Below are 20,810 nucleotides of genomic sequence, written 5' to 3' on the forward strand. Positions count from 1 at the left end.
AGTGTGTGTGTGTGCGTGTATGTGTGTGTGTGTGTGCATCTATCAAGCTATCTGTGCTCTTGTCTGCCTGGTATCACCATGGCGACGGATTCTGCTGCTGTCTGTCCCTTGCCTAGTGTATCTTGGCAGCAGTTGGGCCGCTGTGTCGACGCGTCCCAATTCATAGGCCACCTGGCAAAGACATCAGTGCTCCATGCTGGACCCGCCAGCTCACATATGGAGCCTGCATATGGCCCTCATCTTTAAGAGATGGTTTGCTTGGAGGAGCCAAAGTCTCTCTGGTCAAACACACAAAGCCAGTTCACAGAAGAAAGAGGGTTGTTGAATGATGTTTCTGGGTAAAGGTTCTTGTTGTTTGCAATGGATTCCGATGAAAGAACAACTCTTAGTGTACCACATGACAAATCGAGATGAAAAACAATAGACAAGTTAGTAGACATAATCAGTATTCTGACTTGTTTCCTTTATGAAACTGTGTTAATTTGTCAAAGGAATGTACAAAAAAAGACTTTTGCCACGAAAGGATTGAGCGGAAATACACTTAACAGAAAGACGTTATCACACATAATGCTTATGAGTATCAGTAATATCTGTACATGTTATGTGACATCCAATTTGATGCTGTTTCTAAAACAGCATCAAATTGTTATTATTGTTGTTGTTATTATTATTGTTTATGGCAATACAGTGAATCAGTGATTCCCAACCAGGGTACCATGAGAGATCATCAAGGGTGCTGCAGGCAATTATCCAATTTCACATTATTTCAAATTATTAGTCATGAATTACAAATATGTCTCTATTTATCTAGATATGCCAACGTCGTATAGTGACAAGAAGAATAATTATCCTAATAATAATCCTCTTACATGAGATGTACAACCCCAATTCCAATGAAGTTGGGACGTTGTGTTAAACATAAATAAAAACAGAATACAATGATTTGCCAATCATGTTCAACCTATATTTAATTGAATACACTACAAAGACAAGATATTTAATGTTCAAAATGATAAACTTTATTGTTTTTAGCAAATAATCATTAACTTAGAATTTTATGGCTGCAACATGTTCCAAAAAGGCTGGGACAGGGTCATGTTTACCTTTTATTTTAACAACATTCAATAAACGTTTGGGAACTGAGGACACTAATTGTTGAAGCTTCCATCCATCCATTTTCTGAGCCGCTTCTCCTCACTAGGGTCGCGGGCGTGCTGGAGCCTATCCCAGCTGTCATCGGGCAGGAGGCGGGGTACACCCTGAACTGGTTGCCAGCCAATCGCAGGGCACATCGAAACAAACAACCATTCGCACTCACAGTCATGCCTACGGGCAATTTAGAGTCTCCAATTAATGCATGTTTTTGGGATGTGGGAGGAAACCGGAGTGCCCGGAGAAAACCCACGCAGGCACGGGGAGAACATGCAAACTCCACACAGGCGGGGACGGGGATTGAACCCCGCACCTCAGAACTGTGAGGCTGACGCTCTAACCAGTCGGCCACCGTGCCGCCTTGTTGAAGGCTTTGTAGGTGGAATTCTTTCCCATTCTTGCTTGATGTACAGCTTCAGCTGTTCAACAGTCCGGGGTCTCCGTTGTCGTATTTTACGCTTCATAATGTGCCACACATTTTCAATGGGAGACAGGTCTGGACTGCAGGCAGGCCAGTCTAGTACCCGCACTCTTTTACTACGAAGCCACGCTGTTGTAACACGTGCAGAATGTGGTTTGGCATTGTCTTGCTGAAATAAGCAGGGGTGTCCATGAAAAACACGTTGCTTGGATGGCAGCATATGTTTCTCCAAAACCTACATGTACCTTTCAGCATTAATGGTGCCTTCAACGATGTGTAAGTTACCCATGCCATTGGCACTAACACAGCCCCATACCATCACAGATGCTGGCTTTTGAACTTTGCGTCCATAACGGTCTGGATGGTTCTTTTCCTCTTTGGCCCGGAGAACACGACGTCCACAATTTCCCCCAAAAATTTGAAATGTGGACTCGTCGGACCACAGAAGACTTTTCCACTCTTCATCAGTCCATCTTATATGAGCTCGGGCCCAGAGAAGCCGGCGGAGTTTCTGGGTGTTGTTGATAAATGGCTTTTGCTTTGCATAGTAGAGTTTCAAGTTGCACTTACGGATGTAGCGCCGAACTGTATTTACTGACATTGGTTTTCTGAAGTGTTCCTGAGCCCATATGGTGATATCCTTTACACATCGATGTCGGTTTTGGATGCAGTGCCGCCTGAGGGATCGAAGGTCACGGCCATTCAATGTCGGTTTTCGGCCTTGCCGCTTACATGCAGTGATTTCTCCAGATTCTCTGAACCTTTTGATGATATTATGGACCGTAGATGATGAAATCCCTAAATTCCTTGCAATTGTACATTGAGGAACATTGTCCTTAAACTGTTCGACTCTTTTCTCACACACTTGTTCACAAAGAGGTGAACCTCGCCCCATCTTTGCTTGTGAATGACTGAGCAATTCAGGGAAGCTCCTTTTGTACCCAATTATGGCACCCACCTGTTCTCAATTAGCCTGTTCACCTGTGGGATGTTCCAAACAGGTGTTTGATGAGCATTCCTCAACTTTCTCAGTCTTTTTTGCCACCTGTCCCAGCTTTTTTGGAATGTGTTGCAGCCATAAAATTCTAAGTTAATGATTATTTGCTAAAAACAATCAAGTTGATCAGTTTGAACATTAAATATCTTGTCTTTGTAGTGTATTCAATTAAATATAGGTCGAACATGATTTGCAAATCATTGTATTCTGTTTTTATTTATGTTTAACACAACATCCCAACTTCATTGGAATTGGGGTTGTAAGAAGGTACAATTACAGTAACCTGTTTATCTACCTGTTGCCATTCATACAACAGAATAAGTCATCATTTCTGGCAAGTATACCAGCTTTGTGTTCAACTAAACAGGCCCAGATTTCACACTGAGTATTTAAATTTGTAAGTAAATCAAGACGAGATCATCAGTATTTTAGTAATGATACTCATTGGGACATTTTTTGTCTGTTGGTGTGGCATGAGATTTTGTTTCTGATGCAAAATAGGTCTCATGGCTCAACAAAGCTTGAGAACACTGCAAGCAAGGAACAGACATAAATATAAAACCACACACCTCTTTCGCACAGTCAATCATATATTTATTGGGGCCTAAAGGGGTAGATAAAACAAAATTATTGACATATGCATAACTCACAGAGATGATGTAAAATGTAAGAGGAATACTGTGCTGTGCAAAAGTTGTAGTTAAATGACCCTTCTCACATCAGACATTTCAACAAACAGTAAATAGTAGGACAGATACAGGCCTTAGCAATCATTGATTAAGGTTACGTTCCATGTAGGGTAGTTGTTTAATTGATATATATATATTTATTTTCATTTTTACTCAGAGTATTGCTGTCGTTACTATGTTAAACTTCATATCCAATACTGTGGCTTTTGTTTAGCCCAAATCTTCATGACTGTATTTGACTGCTTTTCTGTCAAATTGAGTTAGGTCCAAAGTGTGTCACTCTCTTGTACTTCTCTGTGGTCGCCAGTCAATACGAAACAATTTCTCCAAGCAAGCCAGGCATTTTGAAAGGTCAAGTGAAGGTTCACACCTTGTCACCTTTGGCCGACCTGCTCCAGTCGCTGACACCCGTCTAGCGAGCGGCGAGACAGACAGCGAAAGCCCCCTTAGCCCATACCCCCCTGCTTTCTCCGGCGTGGTGGTGTCGTCTGTCTGTAGTCCATTTCCGGGTTGAACAGCGAGGCCGGAACAGCGGCGCTTGCCGCAAATGAACTCCACTACCCGCAACCTCCCGCGACGCCTCAACTTCCAGAAACTGGCTTCGTTAGGCTCCGGGAGTGTTTCTCATTTAAACAAACAGTGCCGAAGATGGCGGAGACTTAATGGTGTAAAGACGAAATTATCGACTCGGTAGAGATAGATACGTCTACAAGGTAAGGCTTTACTTTGTGTTTGTTGCCATTCAGACACGAATTTCACCAGACTTTGCTTTGGTTTGCGATGTGATAGAGGACGGAAATACAACCCGCTTATTTGTCTTCCCTGCGACAGTGCACACAAATTGACATCGGTGCCTTTTTCTAAATGACACTTAACATTTCATCTCGTATGCGTATGCAAAGCGAAGTCTTTGTCGCGCGGTCTGGACGATTAAACAATTGTTTCTTTGCATCTTTATTTAACCAAGTGAACTTCAGGCAAGCTGGCTAGTTTACACACACACGCGCGCGCGCGCGCGCGCCCGCCGCTCGCTGGTGGCAAGTGTTTCCGCTTAACGCGTCGGGAAGTTTATGTTTAATACACAAGCACGCACGCGACAAGCGTGAGGTGAGGCGTAAAGGTTTTGGCCCCGTTTGACAGCGACGATCTGCTGGCAGCTTGCGAGACAAGACTGTCCACGACGCGGCAGCGACGTAAGGGAGCGAAAGCTTTGCCGATGTGATGAATGCGCGCACTGCTTTGCGAGAGCCGCGAGCCTGCGTTTTGCTGGTGCGATTTGTGGACAAGATGCTGCCTGCCTTGTCCGTCTGCGAGGGCCGTGGTCCCCGCGCCTTACTGAGCGATGAAAAAGTGCTCAAAGTCCATGTTTGGGCTTTGAATCGCGAATGTTTTGCGTGCAAATGTTGGTGAATGAATGAATGAATGAATGAATGAATGTACGTGCTCGTTTGTTTTGTTTGTTATCCCTATTGTGTGAGCTGTACAGTGTGTCATCTGCTCTACCCTCCGGAACACGTCTCGCTGTGCAAATCTGCAGGGGGCAGCACAGCGACCGTGCACCGACACCCGGTAACACCGGAGCTCCCTTGTTTGATACCTCAGTCACTCACGATTGTGTGTATGTGCCTGCTTGCACGTAAAGCCCCGTGCCGTATGAGCTCACATGTACTGTCTGCTCCCCCCATTGTGCGTAAACAAAAAGGGAGTAAAAGTGATGCATGTAGTGTGTGACATGGTGCAACCGGCACTTGTGGGCAAAGATGAATTGCTTGAAATTGTCCTTTTAATGCATCTGTTTCAAGACTCTCTGTATTGTTACTGTCATACACTTCCAATCGGGTTTAATTTTAAGTGTGCACTTGAATACAAGTTATAACAGAACATAATTATTTATATGCTAGGCTATGTGTGTATGTGTGTGTGTATATATATATATATATCAATCTACGTAATCGGAGGAAAACATGATGATTGTTGATTGCACCTGTTGGTGGGTTTTTGTAGCACACTTTGATGTTTATGACCCAGAAAGATTCAGCCTTCATATGCAAGGAGACTTTATACATGTTCATTCAAATCCATCCATCCATCCATCCATGTTTATCCTATGCAAGGTTGCAGGGGGTGGGGCCAATCCCAGTTGACATTGGGAAAGAGAGGGGGCGAGGGGGAGGCGGGGCTCAGCCTGGATTGATTGCAAGTCAGTCTGTGTTTGCATCAGTGGTATCAAACGTACAGCCCGTGGGCCAGAACTGGCCCATCAGGGCATCCAATCCTGCATGTGGGGATAGAGAATACATTCACAGCTATTTTTCAATAAAAGTAACTGTTGTTGCTAATTTTGTCCACTGGCGAGCGCACTGATGACCACCTACCACTTAAATGACATTCTGAAATTGGCTGCTACTCATGATTTGACACCTGATATTGATGAACTTGTACAGTCTGAAAGATAAAGATTTACACGAAGATTAATCTGAAAAGTGTGGTGGCCATTTCTTTTTAATGGATTTGCAATGTGCCAGTACCCCAACATGGCAAGGGGTGCGAGGGCCCTTAATAGCTGCTGGTGGCGCAAGTTTAAGTCGAAACTATAATCATTACTGTTATTAAATATGCACATTTTCAGGTAATAATAATGTTAACACTGTACGTAGCATCATAACTTCAAGGCATCTTCATTATCCTGAAGGGGGGCAGTTTGTTTATTTTGGGTCTTGTATACCTGCAAAAACACTTAGTCAAGACAGTAAACTAGTTCACTGTGTTATTTTATATTTTCCTACATATTTTGTACCATTGGGTAAAAGTATTTTTCTACAATTAATCTTTTTAATTTTTCTTTAATTTACTTATTACTTATGTTAATAAAATGTTGAACTACTCTCGAATGTTCAGTTTTCAGTACAGATGCTTTAAAACTGGGAGATTAAAAATGTTAAAAACAATATGAAAAAATCCTGATGATCGAGATTGGACAATATGAAAACAATTATTGGGAATTGTGTTTTGTTTTTGGCCATAATGCCCAGCCCTAGGCGGCACGGTGACTGACTGGTTAGAGCGTCCGCCTCACAGTTCTGAGGACCGGGGTTCAATCCGACTGTGTGGAGTTTGCATGTTCTCCCACATCCCAAAAACATGCATGCTAGGTTAATTGAAGACTCTAAATTGCCCGTAGGTGTGAATGTGAGTGCGAATGGTTGTTTGTTTCTATGTGCCCTGCGATTGGTTGGCAACCAGTTCAGGGTGTGCACCACCGCCTCCTCCCCGAAGATAGCTGGGATAGGCTCCAGCACGCACGCGACCCTAGTGAGGAGAAGCGGCTCAGAAAATGGATGGATGGATGGATCACCAGCCCTAGATTGAATATTGAAAAATGTCAATCCACAGCTTCAGTTCAAAAGAGGTTGGTTTTGTATTGTATTATTTTATTGTTTTTTTTCATGCACTGCCACAACTTGTATTTTTACATACACACATTTACAAGGTCGGTGGATAACTGCATAATTTCTGAATAGTTACCACATTAGTTTGTATGGTGGGATGAGTCAGTTGAGCTTGTCAAGATTTCCAGATGAATTCTGAAATATATGTAAATTTAAAATGATTTCTCGAGGTTCACAGAGTTGTTTTATAAATGCTACATACAACCCCAATTCCAATGAATTGGCTGCAACACGTTCCAAAAAAGCTGGTACAGGGTCATGTTTACCACTGTGTTACATCACCTTTTCTTTTAACAACATTCAATAAACATTTGGGAACTGAAGACACTAATTGCTTAAGCTTTTTAGGTGGAATTATTTCCCATTCTTGCTTAATGTACAGCTTCAGCTGTTCAACAGTCCAGGGTCTCCATTGTCGTATTTTACACTTCATAATGCGCCACACATTTTCAATGGGAGACAGGTCTGGACTGCAGGCAGGCCAGTCTAGTACCCGCACTCTTTTACTACAAAGCCACGCTGTTGTAACACGTGCAGAATGTGGTTTGGCATTGTCTTGCTGAAATAAGCAGGGGCGTCCATGAAAAAGACGTTGCTTGGATGGCAGCATATGTTTCTCCAAAACCTCTATGTACCTTTCAGCATTAATGGTGCCTTCACAGATGTGTAAGTTACCCATGCCATTGGCACTAAAACAGCCCCATACCATCACAGATGCTGGCTTTTGAACTTTGCGTCCATAACAATCTGGATGGTTCTTTTCCTCTTTGGCCCGGAGAACACGACTTCCACAATTTCCCCAAAAATTTTTAAATGTGGACTCGTCGGACCACAGAACACTTTTCCACTTTTCATCAGTCCATCTTAGATGAGCTCGGGCCCAGAGAAGCCGGTGGCGTTTCTGGGTGTTGTTGATAAATGTATTTTGCTTTGCATAGTAGAGTTTCAAGTTGCACTTACGAATGTAGCGCCGAACTGTATTTACTGACATTGATTTTCTGAAGTGTTCCTGAGCCCATGTGGTGATATCCTTTACACATCGATGTCGGTTTTTGATGCAGTGCCGCTTGAGGGATCGAAGGTCACGGGCATTCAATGTTGGTTTTCGGCCTTGCCGCTTACATGCAGTGATTTCTCCAGATTCTCTGAACCTTTTGATGATATTATGGACCATATAGGATGAAATTCTTAAATTCCTTGCAATTGTACGTTGAGGAACATTGTCCTTAAACTGTTCGACTATTTTCTCACGTACTTGTTCACAAAGAGGTGAACCTCGCCCCATCTTTGCTTGTGAATGACTGAGCAATTCACGGAAGCTCCTTTTATACCCAATCATGGCACCCACCTGTTCCCAATTAGCCTGTTCACCTGTGGGATGTTCCAAACAGCATTCCTCAACTTTTTTTGGAACATGTTGCAGCCATAAAATTCTAAGTGAATGATTATTTGCTGAAAACAATCAAGTTGATCAGTTTGAGCATTAAATATCTTGTATTTGTAGTGTATTCAATTAAATATAGGTTGAACCTGATTTGCAAATCATTGTATTCTTTTTTTTATTTGTTTAACACAACGTCCCAACTTCATTGGAATTGGGGTTTTATATAGATCCACTTTTATCTGTAAATTGCACGAGTGTAGATGAAAAAAACTGATTCAGTCATTTTGTTAAGACATTTCAGATCGCTCATATGATTTTCAACACCATATTAATAAATAAATGTAAATATTAATCTGGAATAGTAGTTATTTACATTTTATTAAGCCATGATTGCCCACTTTTCACTCTACAGTGCAGCGAATGTAGAAAAATACAACACTAGTTGGAAGTCCTGAGTATTTTCAGAGGTACCGTACAAGATACAGAATAAACTATGTGCCCCCTTGGGGATAATATACATACCTTGAATTGCAAACATCATCATTCTCCAGTTATGATGCTACGTACCCTGTTAACAGTATTGCTACTTTCAAATGTGCATAATCTTTAATAACAATACAGATTAACTAGTTTGGCCATTTTACAAACCACCTGAATAAATGGCACGATTTATTGTTGTTGATTTGGACTGGCCTCACTGCTACCAGTGGCTAACTGCTAATGCTACTTGTGCTGGCAACAGAGAGTGACGGGCTGTACTGACTGCAATCACATTTATTATTATTGTTATTATTATTTTTTGCATTTCACATAATCACTCGGGTGGTACTTCTTCAAATGAATAATCACAGTGTTGTCCGTCTTTGAGGTCGCCGACATACCTTACAGTTTGGCTTGTTAATAGCATTGCTCCACGTTGCATTGGATACGCCGCCACACAACAGGTGTTATGTACTTGTGGACCTCCGTCGCCGGGGCGACGCTGACTCAGCAAGCTCCGAGAACGGCTAAATCGACATCTCGAAATCCCGAGAAGGCGCGGGTTCCGTTTACTCCCGCTACTTGCAAACGGAAGTGGAGCAGGAAAAAGAAATCTCAAATTGGCTGTGGTCACACACATCCCATCATGTTAGATCGAGGAAATACGCACGCACAGAGCTGATTGAGATCGGCCCTGCTTCAATATTACTGGCTCCAGGACACACGCCGTTACACTATGATTTGCGTGTGTGTGTACGTGGGTACAGACATTCACTCGCCACGTGGCGTGTACTGCTCTTCGATTCACTCGCCAAATGGATAATTTAGTCGCATTTGGCGACTGGCGAGTGTTAATTTTGGACCCTGGGACCGCGGGCTGTCGGACGTGGTTGCCTGCTTCCCAAGTGAAGAGGCATGGTGACGCCATCAGTTGCCCTCCTCCGCCCCACTGCCCCTCTTCTGACAGCTTCACAGTTCTCCCTGTGGCCTGGTCTTGGTTGATCTTCGCTCTTGTGGATGCAGAGATGAATGTGAAAGAGGAGGACGATGACAGTGATGCATAAAATATGCTGAATTAGGGAGAAAATGGAGAAAGAGGTTATAGCAGGGGATGCTGGTGAGAGGGTCAGGCCCTGGGGGTGGTGGTGGGGGTGGGGCTGGGGAGCCTGGACCTCACCCACCACCAGCCTGGGAAGCTTGCGACGATGGAAAGAATGTGGGTATTGAAGGGAGGAGGGGCACAGGTGGAGCCTCTTGCTGGAATTCTACCTGGAATTCCTCCATTGTTTTGTGCCCTTTTGTCTTCCCCAGGTCTATTCTGCGCCATCCTCTGCTGTGGAATCAAGAAGCTTTCTGAGTCGAAACGCCCCACATTCTTTATTTCGTTCTTGCTGGTCTTTCTTGGGTGTTTTGCCCGCTGTCCCCTTCCTCCGCCAACAGTGTGCCAACTGAACTGTTGTCCTGTTGTTATTGAGCCCCCTTCTCAAAATGTCAGGATGTGTTAAACAGGAATTAATCTTCACTGGTTCACATCTGTGAGATGAATGTTAAGTGGCCATCTCGATGCCTTTCTTATGTGCGAGTTTGTTAGTTGCCCGTGGCTTGGGATTCATGTTGTTTTGTGCTTCTCATGGCTGCTTCTTCTCCACTATCTTTCCACGTACACCGTGGACTGTATTCTATCGCTCACATGGTGTACTCAAGATAAGTTTACATTACTCTACATTATATCGAGGAACCAGGCTTTTCTTTGTGTAAATGATCATTATGTCCTGGTGTGATTATATGTAAGTGAGATGATGAATGTGAGACTATGAGAAAAGGAGGTAGAGGAGGGGGTAAATAAGGAGGAAGAGTGGTTGTAATAAAGCGGCAACACCCACAAAAATTCACAGCGTGCTGTAGCATCCAGCTGTTACTGGTTACGCGAGGCTTGGTTGCCACAGCAACACAACCCTTTGCGCCTGCTCAAGGTCGTTCATCCAGTGCTGAACTGAGCATCATGCAACACACACTGTAGGATGCTTGCTAGAGGAGGGAGGTACAGATAAAACTGCTTCGAAGTGACCAATGGAAAGCCCTTCAGTGACATGTTGTTAATAAACATACACGACGGCACCCTCCACCTACCCTACTGACACACACAGTGTTATTTTTGTCAATAAAGCAACAAGCAATGAGCAATCTCTGGACTTGGGGATGTGATAAAATATTTAGCTGGTCAGTCGGAGAGAGACGCTGGTTTGGATTTGTTTTTCCTAACACACAGTATCCTTTTTACTCCCCCCCCACCACACCCCCCTTCAGTTTTTCTTTGTTCCTCATCTTTAAGGTCTGCAAAATCCCTTGGGAGAACTCCTTTCCATATTTACTGTCACCATTTATACAGTAATGACCACTACCTGTTACCTATACATTATGTTGGCATGAATTTGGTTCTTGACTTTTTAAAGAATAAAAATCTAAATGATTATACACAAATGAGTTGAGTTTAATTATGTCGTGAATTAACATTATGGTCATCATACACGTTAACAACACTCGATCAGTGACGAAGCTGAGTTTGCATTCTACAGTGTATTTCAACTGGTTGTGTATGAATCTATGTTCAGTAGTGAGGAGGTACTGACCAAGATTGGATTCCATCCATCCATCCATCCATCCATCCATTTTTCTGAGCTGCTTCTCCTCACTAGGGTCGCGGGCGTGCTGGAGCCTATCCCAGCTATCATTGGGCAGGAGGCGGGTACACCCTGAACTGGTTGCCAGCCAATCGCAGGGCACATATAAACAAGCAACCATTCGCACTCACATTCACACCTACTGGCAATTTAGAGTCGTCAAGTAACCTACCATGTATGTTTTTGGGATGTGGGAGGAAACCCGAGTGCTCGGAGAAAATCCACGCAGGCACGGGGAGAAGATGCAAACTCCACACAGGCGGGGCCGGGGATTGAACCCCGCTCTTCAGAACTGTGAGGCAGACGCTCTAACCAGTCGTCCACTGTGCCGCCAGATTGGATTCCATGGAGCAAAATGTATTATTTTTTTTTTGGGGCCACCTGGCAAGGTACATTTTTAGATGGACCATTTCCCTAACAATGAGCTAAGGTGTCAGTCAAATAGGGCTTTTAAAAGAACTCTGAGTGGGAAAACACAATCTGTCCTGTCTGCATTTGCCTCGAGCAGAACCATTGAAAGGGACTGTAGTTGCATGTTCCTCCTTGCTTTAAGCCACGGGTGTCAAACTCAGATTCACGGTGGGCCGAAATTAAAAATTGGGACAACGTCGCGGGCCATACTCAATATTTAATGCAAAATCACTGCGATGTGCACATTTCCCTTTTCTGTAGAAATGTAGCATTAAAGTTTATCATTGACAACAAACTTAAATTTTGCTTAAACATTGTATCTGGAATAAACAAACTTGAATATTATAAACACGCGAAATCAAATTTGCGATAAAAGAAATCAGTGGTATTTGTTGTTTTGTATTTAAGTAGATGTATTTAAGTAGATGTACATCTTTTTTTCAAAGGCCAACAACAAAACAACCCCAAAAAATAATGTCCTTCAATAAAAATCCAAACTTCAAACTATTAACAGTCCCTGCCTAGGAGTTGATAAAGGGCATTAAAAAAACATTAATTCAATTATGTTATATTCTTTGTTACAGCCACGTTGCTCCGCACACGACAAACATGTCTATCTTTTACTTTAGTGAACAGACAATCTGCCTCCCCCCTGTCTTGGAAGTTAACCGTTTTCCATCTTTCGTTTGGCCATTTTTGGGAAGGGAAAGTGTACATTTGCTCGAGGAGACTGGTAGCATGTTGCTAACGACCGCAACAGAAAGGGAAGGGGTGCTCGCCGGTCTAGACTGATGGGCCACACTAGCAAAGGATTCTGGGATTTGTAATATTAGTGGCGCATGTGCTAAATACTGGCGGGACAGCTCTAATACACACTTAATATGGTCCTGCGCGCCAAATATAATTGCATCGTGGGCCAAATTTGGCCCCCGGGCCTGAGTTTGACACATATGCTTTAAGCTAATAGACGCTTGTTAAATGGGTTCCTCCCAGGGAGGTGTGTGGCTTGATGAAGGGGTGCTCTGTGTTTTTACTTATTTTCCATTGTTAAACAATCCAGGCCTAGTTTAAGCGTTTTAGCTGTCCTTTACATGTCCATGGACACACACACACACACACACACACACACACACACACACACACACACACACACACACACACACAGGGCAGACGTTGAGGTAAATGTTACCAGATGCAGCTCACTGAGGCAGCAGCTTCAACTCTGCCTGAACTCGTCTATTACGTGACCACCACCTCAACTCGGTCTACCCCCGTCCTGCCTTCCCCTCTGCTGCCACTCCGCCACTATTGCTCTGGCCCTGATGCACGCGCGCACACACACACATACACACACACTTCTCCTTAATATAAATATAGCATAGAGGCAGGATTGGTTGACTTAACAAGTATCCTGCATATAATTAAAGAACTTATGATTATGAGCCCACTTTTCTGTATCTGGTTCCAACCTGGAACAGAGTAAACTGCACAGGTGCGACAGAATGTAATGAGGATCCATTCATTCAGCCTATCCCAGCTGCCGCTGGGCAAGAGGCGGTGTACACCCTGAACTGGTCGCCAGCCAATCGCAGGGGACATATAAACAAGCAACCATTCGCACTCACATTCACACCTACGGGCAATTTAGAGTCTTCAACTAACCTACCATGCATGTTTTTGGAAGGTGGGAGTAAACCGGAGTACCCGGAGAAAACCCACACAGGCAAGGGGAGAACATGCAAACTCCACACAGGCGAGGACGGATTTGAACCCGGGTCCTCAGAACTGTGTGGCAGATGTGCTAACCAGTCGTACACCATGCTGCCCTAAGTTGTAGAAAAAAATCTATTTGTTTTCGTAACTGTTAACTGCCGCCGTAATGAGGATTAGCCAGTAAAATTAATATTATTGTAACAACTGTAAGCAGCATGATGTTGACTCACCAGTGAAGGCAATGCTTTGGAAACGCTCTTTAAAAAGTGCTTTTGGCAGGATGCAACTTCCTGCGAATCTCTCTGTGACATACATGTGACTAAGGAGATTTTCAAATGACGTGCAGACAAGACAGTGGATTAGGCTTCAACCAAGTGCTGAATTACACAGTGTGGATGAGGACACAGCACATTTACTAATATACTTGTATTATGCAAGTGTGTTATGCTGGCAAATGGAAAGAAGCATAAGGAGCAAATTTTGTTCCATCTATTTTCCATTGCCAACCCTCCACACACATCCCTTTTATTTCTCTTTTTCACAACAAACTTGTTAGTCCTGTGAGATCTGAGCTGTAGTAAACAACAGTGACAGTCTCTTTGAAGGAAAATGGGGGCAGAATATAAATATTGATTTTATGCAATATGAGAAAAAGATGAACTGATTTCGTCCTCGTGGGTCTTTTTAACAGATATTGTTTGTTTCTCAAGGTGATAAATCAAATTTGAGCCTACTTCTGTTCGTCTGTCTGTCTGTCCCATATCGTTTGAAAAAATGGTCATCTACTGTCAATAAATGCTTCTGGTTTGTTTTTACGGGGAGACGGCTAAAGTGCTCCAGAATACACTGTGTTCAAAATATGAGGGTTAGGATTTAAAAAATTGATTGACAGTTTTAGTGTTTCTGTGGACGTTTTTGCATGCTGTTTCACCTCACTCTTTCAATTGCTGATATCGATCTCGAGCAGTTTTGATAACTAGTTTCAGCTGTGTCCAATTAAAAGGATATTGTTGTGGATGTTGTTGCATATTATTAGACATGTCAGTTTGTATGCATGATGGGAGGACGAGAAGAATCTTTCTGCTGATAAAAAGCATGAAATGGTCCAAGGCCTTTCGAAAGGAATGCAAACACTGGGCATTTTGAGTAAACATAAGCAAGATAACAGCACTATTAAGTACATTGTGTGTGACTTGGAGAGCAAATTAATTCGTTCATATAAAGGTGTATCAAGGAAGCAAGCAGGTATTCAATGCTGCTGGTGTCTCTTTGGGCTTGCAGTCATGCATAAAGACACATGCCTTGAGACACGAGTGACCGACATACAATTTTTACAACATACAAGCTGTCATTTGGCTGATTTTTTTGCTTTGAGTTCAAACTTGAGTTACGAACGCTGTATGATGGAAGTGAAATCAACTCATAGAACTTCAAAATAGCAGCACTTTTACAAATAGTGAACAATTCTTCAAAAAGAGGTCTGTTTAATGCCACTCTAAGTTGAAAATTACTGTCAAACTAAGCATACAACAAAGAGAACGATACCTTTTGTATTTAAAGCAACCATAGTTTACGCGGGTGGACGCCTCGGTAACACGCTCTCTAGTATTGCCCTTGTTTTTGTCTTTTTCGTTCATCTTTGGAGACATTACGTGACTTACTTATACTAGGGAACACTGTACATTGAATTACCAGCAGAGCGGCTGCACTCTATGTCGCATTGAGGAGGCAAAGACGGCGCCACAGAGGGAAGCATGCCGGAGTGCAAGTTAAGCTCCGACCGCGAGGATTTCGAACACCACTTCGGTCGATTCACCTCGCAAATCTACGCTCTCTACCCAACAAAATGGGCAAGCTTCATCTCCTCACAAAGACCAGTAAAGACTTTGCATGTTCTGCCGCCCTCTGCTTCACGGAGACTTGGCTTTGTGAACGCATCCCTTGTACTGTTGCCGTCTTCCAACTACACTGAGCGGACCACGACAGGAAGCTATCTGGGAAAACAAAAGGTGGCGGCACATGCGTCTCCATAAACGAAAAATAGTATAATGATGTCACAGAGCTCAGCACACACTGCAGCCTGAACTTGGAGTCACTGTTTTTGAACTGTAAGTTATTTTACGCCCCGTGCCAGTTTGCTTCATTCATACTCGCCGCTGTTTACATTCCTCCCCACGAACTCCTCACTACAAAAGCTGACTGACCAAGTAAACGAACTTGGGAGGGGGGAGGTGGGCGTATCTCAAGTTTGAACCCAAATGAGATTCACCCCTCAAAGCAAAACTCAACCAAGAACTCCCTAAATACAAGCAGCACACTGACTGTACCACCAGGGAAACCATTCCAGACCACTGCTATACCATGCTGAAGGACTTATACCATGCTATTCTCCATGCAGCTCTGGGCTCGTCTGATCACTATTTAATTCACTTAATACCAAAATAGGGGCACAAACTTAAATGAGCGAAGCCTTTGGTGAAAACAGTGAAGAAGTGGACCATTGAAGAAAAAATGGAACTTCAAGACTGTTTCGACTGCACAGATTGGAGTGTCTTTGAAACTTCAACTGGCAGCTTGGACTGATATGCATACATTGTTACATCCTACATCAGCTTTTGTGAAGACGTATGTGTATCAACAAAGACATTTTGCATGTTCAATAACAACAAGCCGTGGTGAACTGCCAAACTTTGCCAACTGCAACAGGCTAAAGACGACTCCTAACGGAGTGTGGACAGAGTCCTGTACAATCAGCCCAAAAACCAGCTACCAAAACTAATTAACATCGCAAAGAGAAATTATGCAGAAAAGCTGGAAAACCAGTTTGCTGCTAACGACTGCAAGGATTACAATCAATAACCAACTACAAGCGATCATCCCCCCAAGGACTGGCTGAAGACTTGAATACCTTCGACTGTAGATTTGAAAAGGACACTTTCACACCCCACACCCACCCAGCTGCACCACCGATGACCACCATCACACTTCTGACTCCCCCTTCTACATTGACCATTCACGAACAAGATGTAAAATATGTCTTTAAACAACAAAAGATCAACAAAGCGGCAGACCCCCAGACACTGCCAGCACTGTGTCCCCCTCCTGCAGACCAGCTCGCTCCAGTCTTCACCCAGATCTTCAGTAGAGCTTTGGAACTGTGTGAAGTCCCATCCTGTGTCAAACGCTTGGCCATCATCCCAGTCCCCTAGAAACCTGCAGTTTCAGGACGGAATGACTACAGACCTGTCTCCCTGACATCTGTGGACATGAAATTCTTTTAACCCCTTGTGCTGGACCACCCCAAGAGCATCACAGGACCCCTACTGGACTCCTTGCAGTTTTTCTATCGAGCAAACAGGTCTGTGGATGACGCAGTCAACATGGGACTGCACTTCATCCTAGAACACCTCGACGGCGCGTGGTCTTACGCGATGATCCTGTTTGGGGACTTCAGTTTTGCATTCAACACCATCGTTCCTGAACTCCTCCCCTCCAAGCTTCTCCAGCTCATCGTCTCGCTTGCCATCTGCCAGTGGATCTACAGCTTCCTGACAGGCAGGATATATCGGGTGAGGCTAGGGGACACCACCAAAATCAGACTGCAACGGACAGTCAAGGCTGCTGAAAAACTGTATCGGTACCCAACTACCCACTCTTGAGGACTTGCATGCTGACAGAACTAAGACAAGGGCATGCAGAATCCTCTTGGACCCTCCACATCCTGGTCACCACCTATTCCAGCTCCTTCTCTCAGGTAATCACTATCGAACAATGCAAACTAAAACCAGGCGAAATTCCAACAGCTTATTCCCGCTTATCTTTAACTTATAAAACAGTTGTAACATCTGCCAATTTTGCACATCTCTGTTGGGACATTTCTACATGATTCGTACCCTCACTGTTTTATCACGCTGTACTATTTACATTCTGTTGTTGATTACTACTACCCACATATGTGTTCGAAAACTCTCTGCACCATTTGCACAATCGTCTATGTACCATATCATTGCACTATTAGTCACTTTAAATTGCTCTAAATTACTTGGGGACTGTATCATTTCCACAATTGTCATTATATCAGCATCACCACACTAATGGTACACTTTCATTGCTCAATGACTCTCCATACTTGTGTTTTGTATGTCCTAAATGTATATTTTGTCATAGTGGCTGTTTGTTGTCATACTAGAGTGGCTCCAACTACCAGCGACAAATTCCTTGTGTCTTGTAATATACTTGGCCAATAAAGCTGGTTCTGATTCTGATTCTTTCAGTCCGCTAGCTTAATCCTAACTCTAATTAGCATCTACTGTATGTTGCAGTGCACAAATGCTGCCTTAACATGTGCACTGACAATATACTGTAACAGTATTCACATTGATACAGTATATCCTTCATCCTTTGCGTAGAACAACAAATATGAGTACTTTCCTGAGAGGAATTGAGGCATTATTATGAATCCCACTGGAGCTCTAGGCAGGACACTCCCCACTGCAATATGAATGGCTGGTGCATTCAGGCAGGACTGCATGCTATTTAATTATGTCATTACGGTATGTTTTTATAAAGTACAATATTATAGAATTCTATTTTTTCCTCATGAAAATACACACTACCCCCCAAAAAATATTTGAGATGAGTGTTGTGAGTTACAAATGTGGCCATGGCACGAATTAAACTAAATTTCAATGCACCACTGTATTTCCTATCTCACGAGGCAAAACGTTTGCAGTAGGTTTAGAATACGAAGACCAATTCTCTAACAGTTTCATTCACTGTTGAATGCAGTGCTACCTGGGATGGTACAGATAGATGGTGTTCTGGGTGGTTGGTTGATGACCGACATGTCCCAACAAAGCTGCAATATCAACTAGGGCTGTCACTATTGAATCTTTTTAGAATCAATTCTCCTATTGATTATGATTGAATAATTGAATAATAATCACCCCCTCCCACACTATTACTGAAAAATAAATAAATAAATAAAAATACCACAAACATGAATTTTATTCTCATTTATGAGGGATGGACATCAATCCTTAAACTGCATATGTTGGTACTGAGTGTATGGATTAAATTTGGTGTACCGAATTTGAGAATGCAAAATGCTAAATGGTTAAAAATCGCGATTACATTAGCGCGCTAGTGATTACCAATTTAGGTCAAAAAACACACACTACCATTCAGCTCACTCATACTTATCATGTTATATGTATGTTACACATTTAACAGTGTCTTAAAAATCACTTACAGACGCCTCTTTGTCATTTTTGGCTAAGTTAATCATTGGCACAACACTGTGTCCCTCTGCAATAAATGTTTTTGTGAAACGTGTTCTGGCGCCGTAAACATGGTTCTTTTTAGGTCCGTGCGGAGCTTCGAGGCAGAAATTTTGTGTCAACCTATTTTTGTGTCGACTTAGCAGAGTTATTCGATTGAATTAATTAATTAATTTACAACCCCAATTCCAGTGAAGTTGGGACGTTGTGTTAAACAAAAATAAAAAAAAGAATACAATGATTTGCAAATCATGTTCGACCTATATTTTTAATGGAATACACGATAAAGACAAGATATTTAATGTTCAAACTGGTAAACTTTATTGTTTTTAGGAAATAATCATTAACTTAGAATTGTATGGCTGCAACACGTTCCAAAAAAGCTGGGACAGGGTCATGTTTACCTTTTCTTTTAACAACATTCAATAAACGTTTGGGAACTGAGGACACTAATTGTTTAAGCTTTTTAGGTGGAATTATTTCCCATTCTTGCTTAATGTACAGCTTCAGCTGTTCAACAGTCCGGGGTCTCCGTTGTCGTATTTTACGCTTCATAATATGCCGCACATTTTCAATGGGAGACAGGTCTGGACTGCAGGCAGGCCAGTTTGGTACCCGCACTCTTTTACTACGACACCACGCTGTTGTAACACGTGCAGAATGTGGTTTGGCATTGTCTTGCTGAAATAAGCAGGGGCGTCCATGAAAAAGACGTTGCTTGGATGGCAGCATATGTTTCTCCAAAACCTGTATTTACATTTCAGCGTTAATGGTGCCTTCACAGATGTGTAAGTTACCGGTGCCATTGGCACTAACACAGCCCCATACCATCACAGATGCTGGCTTTTGAAATTTGTGTCCATAACAGTCCAGATGGTTCTTTTCCTCTTTGGCCCGGAGGACACGACGTCCACAATTTCCAAAAACAATTTGAAATGTGGACTCGTCGGACCACAGAACACTTTTCTACTTTGCATTAGTCCATCTTGGATGAGCTTGGGCCAGAGAAGCCGGCGGCATTTCTGGGTGTTGTTGATAAATGGCTTTTACTTTGCATAGTCGAGTTTCAAGTTGCACTTACGGATGTAGTGCCGAACTGTATTTACTGACTTTGGTTTTATGAAGTGTTCCTGAGCCCATGTGGTGATATCCTTTACACATTGATGTCGGTTTTTGATGCAGTGGCGCCTGAGGGATCGAAGGTCACGGGCATTCAATGTTGGTTTTTGTCCTTGCCGCTTACATCCAGTGATTTCTCCAGATTCTCTAAACCTTTTGATGATAATATGGACTGTAGATGATGAAATCCCTAAATTCCTTGCAATTGTATGTTGAGGAACATTGTCCTTAAACTGTTCGACTATTTTCTCATGCACTTGTTCACAAAGAGGTGAACCTCGCCCCATCTTTGCTTGTGAATGACTGAGCAATTCACGGAAGCTCCTTTTATACCCAATCATGGCACCCACCTGTTCCCAATTAGCCTGTTCACCTGTGGGATGTTCCAAACAGGTGTTTGGTGATCATTCCTCAACTTTCTCAGTCTTTTTTGCCACCTGTCCCAGCTTTTTTGGAACGTGTTGCGGCAATAAAAGTTAATGATTATTTGCTAAAAACAATCAAGTTGATCAGTTTGAACATTAAATATATTGTCTTTGTAGTGTATTCAATTAAATATAGGTTGAACAGGATTTGCAAATCATTGTATTCTGTTTTTATTTAGGTTTAATACAACGTCCCAATTTCATTGGAATTGGGGTTGTATTTTATTTTTGATTTTATTATTTATTAATTTTTTTCTTCCTCCCTCCCCCAGACCTAATGTCAACAAGAATTTGGCAGAGCTATGTTTTGGGCTGGGATAATTAGAAGTGAGATGGCTAGTGTGCCTCAAGCTTTTAAAATTACCTCTAGTTTCGAACAGACCATTTCCTACTTTGGTATAAAAAGAAGAACTGTCTTTCGTAGTAAAATAATTATCATACAAGACAAAGCACCATTCCACACTTCAAAAACAAAACAAAACATTGAAGCTATGGGTTTAAAGGGAGAAAAACCTGATGTCAACCCTATTGAAAGCCTATGGAGCACCCCTAAAAAGATTTGAGGATGGATGGCAGTATACCTCCAAACTACAGCTCTGGGAAGCCGTTC

General features: G+C 42.7%; 1 protein-coding gene across 5 annotated transcripts in view; it reads left to right on the top strand.

The window, feature by feature from the left end:
• Positions 1–3,813: 3,813 nt before the first annotated feature.
• Positions 3,814–20,810, top strand: part of LOC133487863 (nuclear receptor coactivator 3-like) — an 85,566-nt gene continuing 68,569 nt past the window's right edge. For 2 of the 5 annotated variants that reach the window (XM_061795079.1, XM_061795121.1), the window contains exon 1: positions 3,819–3,972. The gene's annotated coding sequence lies outside the window, so the exon portion shown is untranslated. Of the gene's footprint in view, positions 3,973–4,159; positions 4,453–20,810 lie in introns of those variants that run through there. The other 3 variants (XM_061795130.1, XM_061795096.1, XM_061795089.1) reach the window with 3 other exon arrangements.

Source organism: Phyllopteryx taeniolatus, chromosome 1 (genome assembly GCF_024500385.1).
Source record: "Phyllopteryx taeniolatus isolate TA_2022b chromosome 1, UOR_Ptae_1.2, whole genome shotgun sequence".
NCBI classification, from domain to species: domain Eukaryota; kingdom Metazoa; phylum Chordata; class Actinopteri; order Syngnathiformes; family Syngnathidae; genus Phyllopteryx; species Phyllopteryx taeniolatus.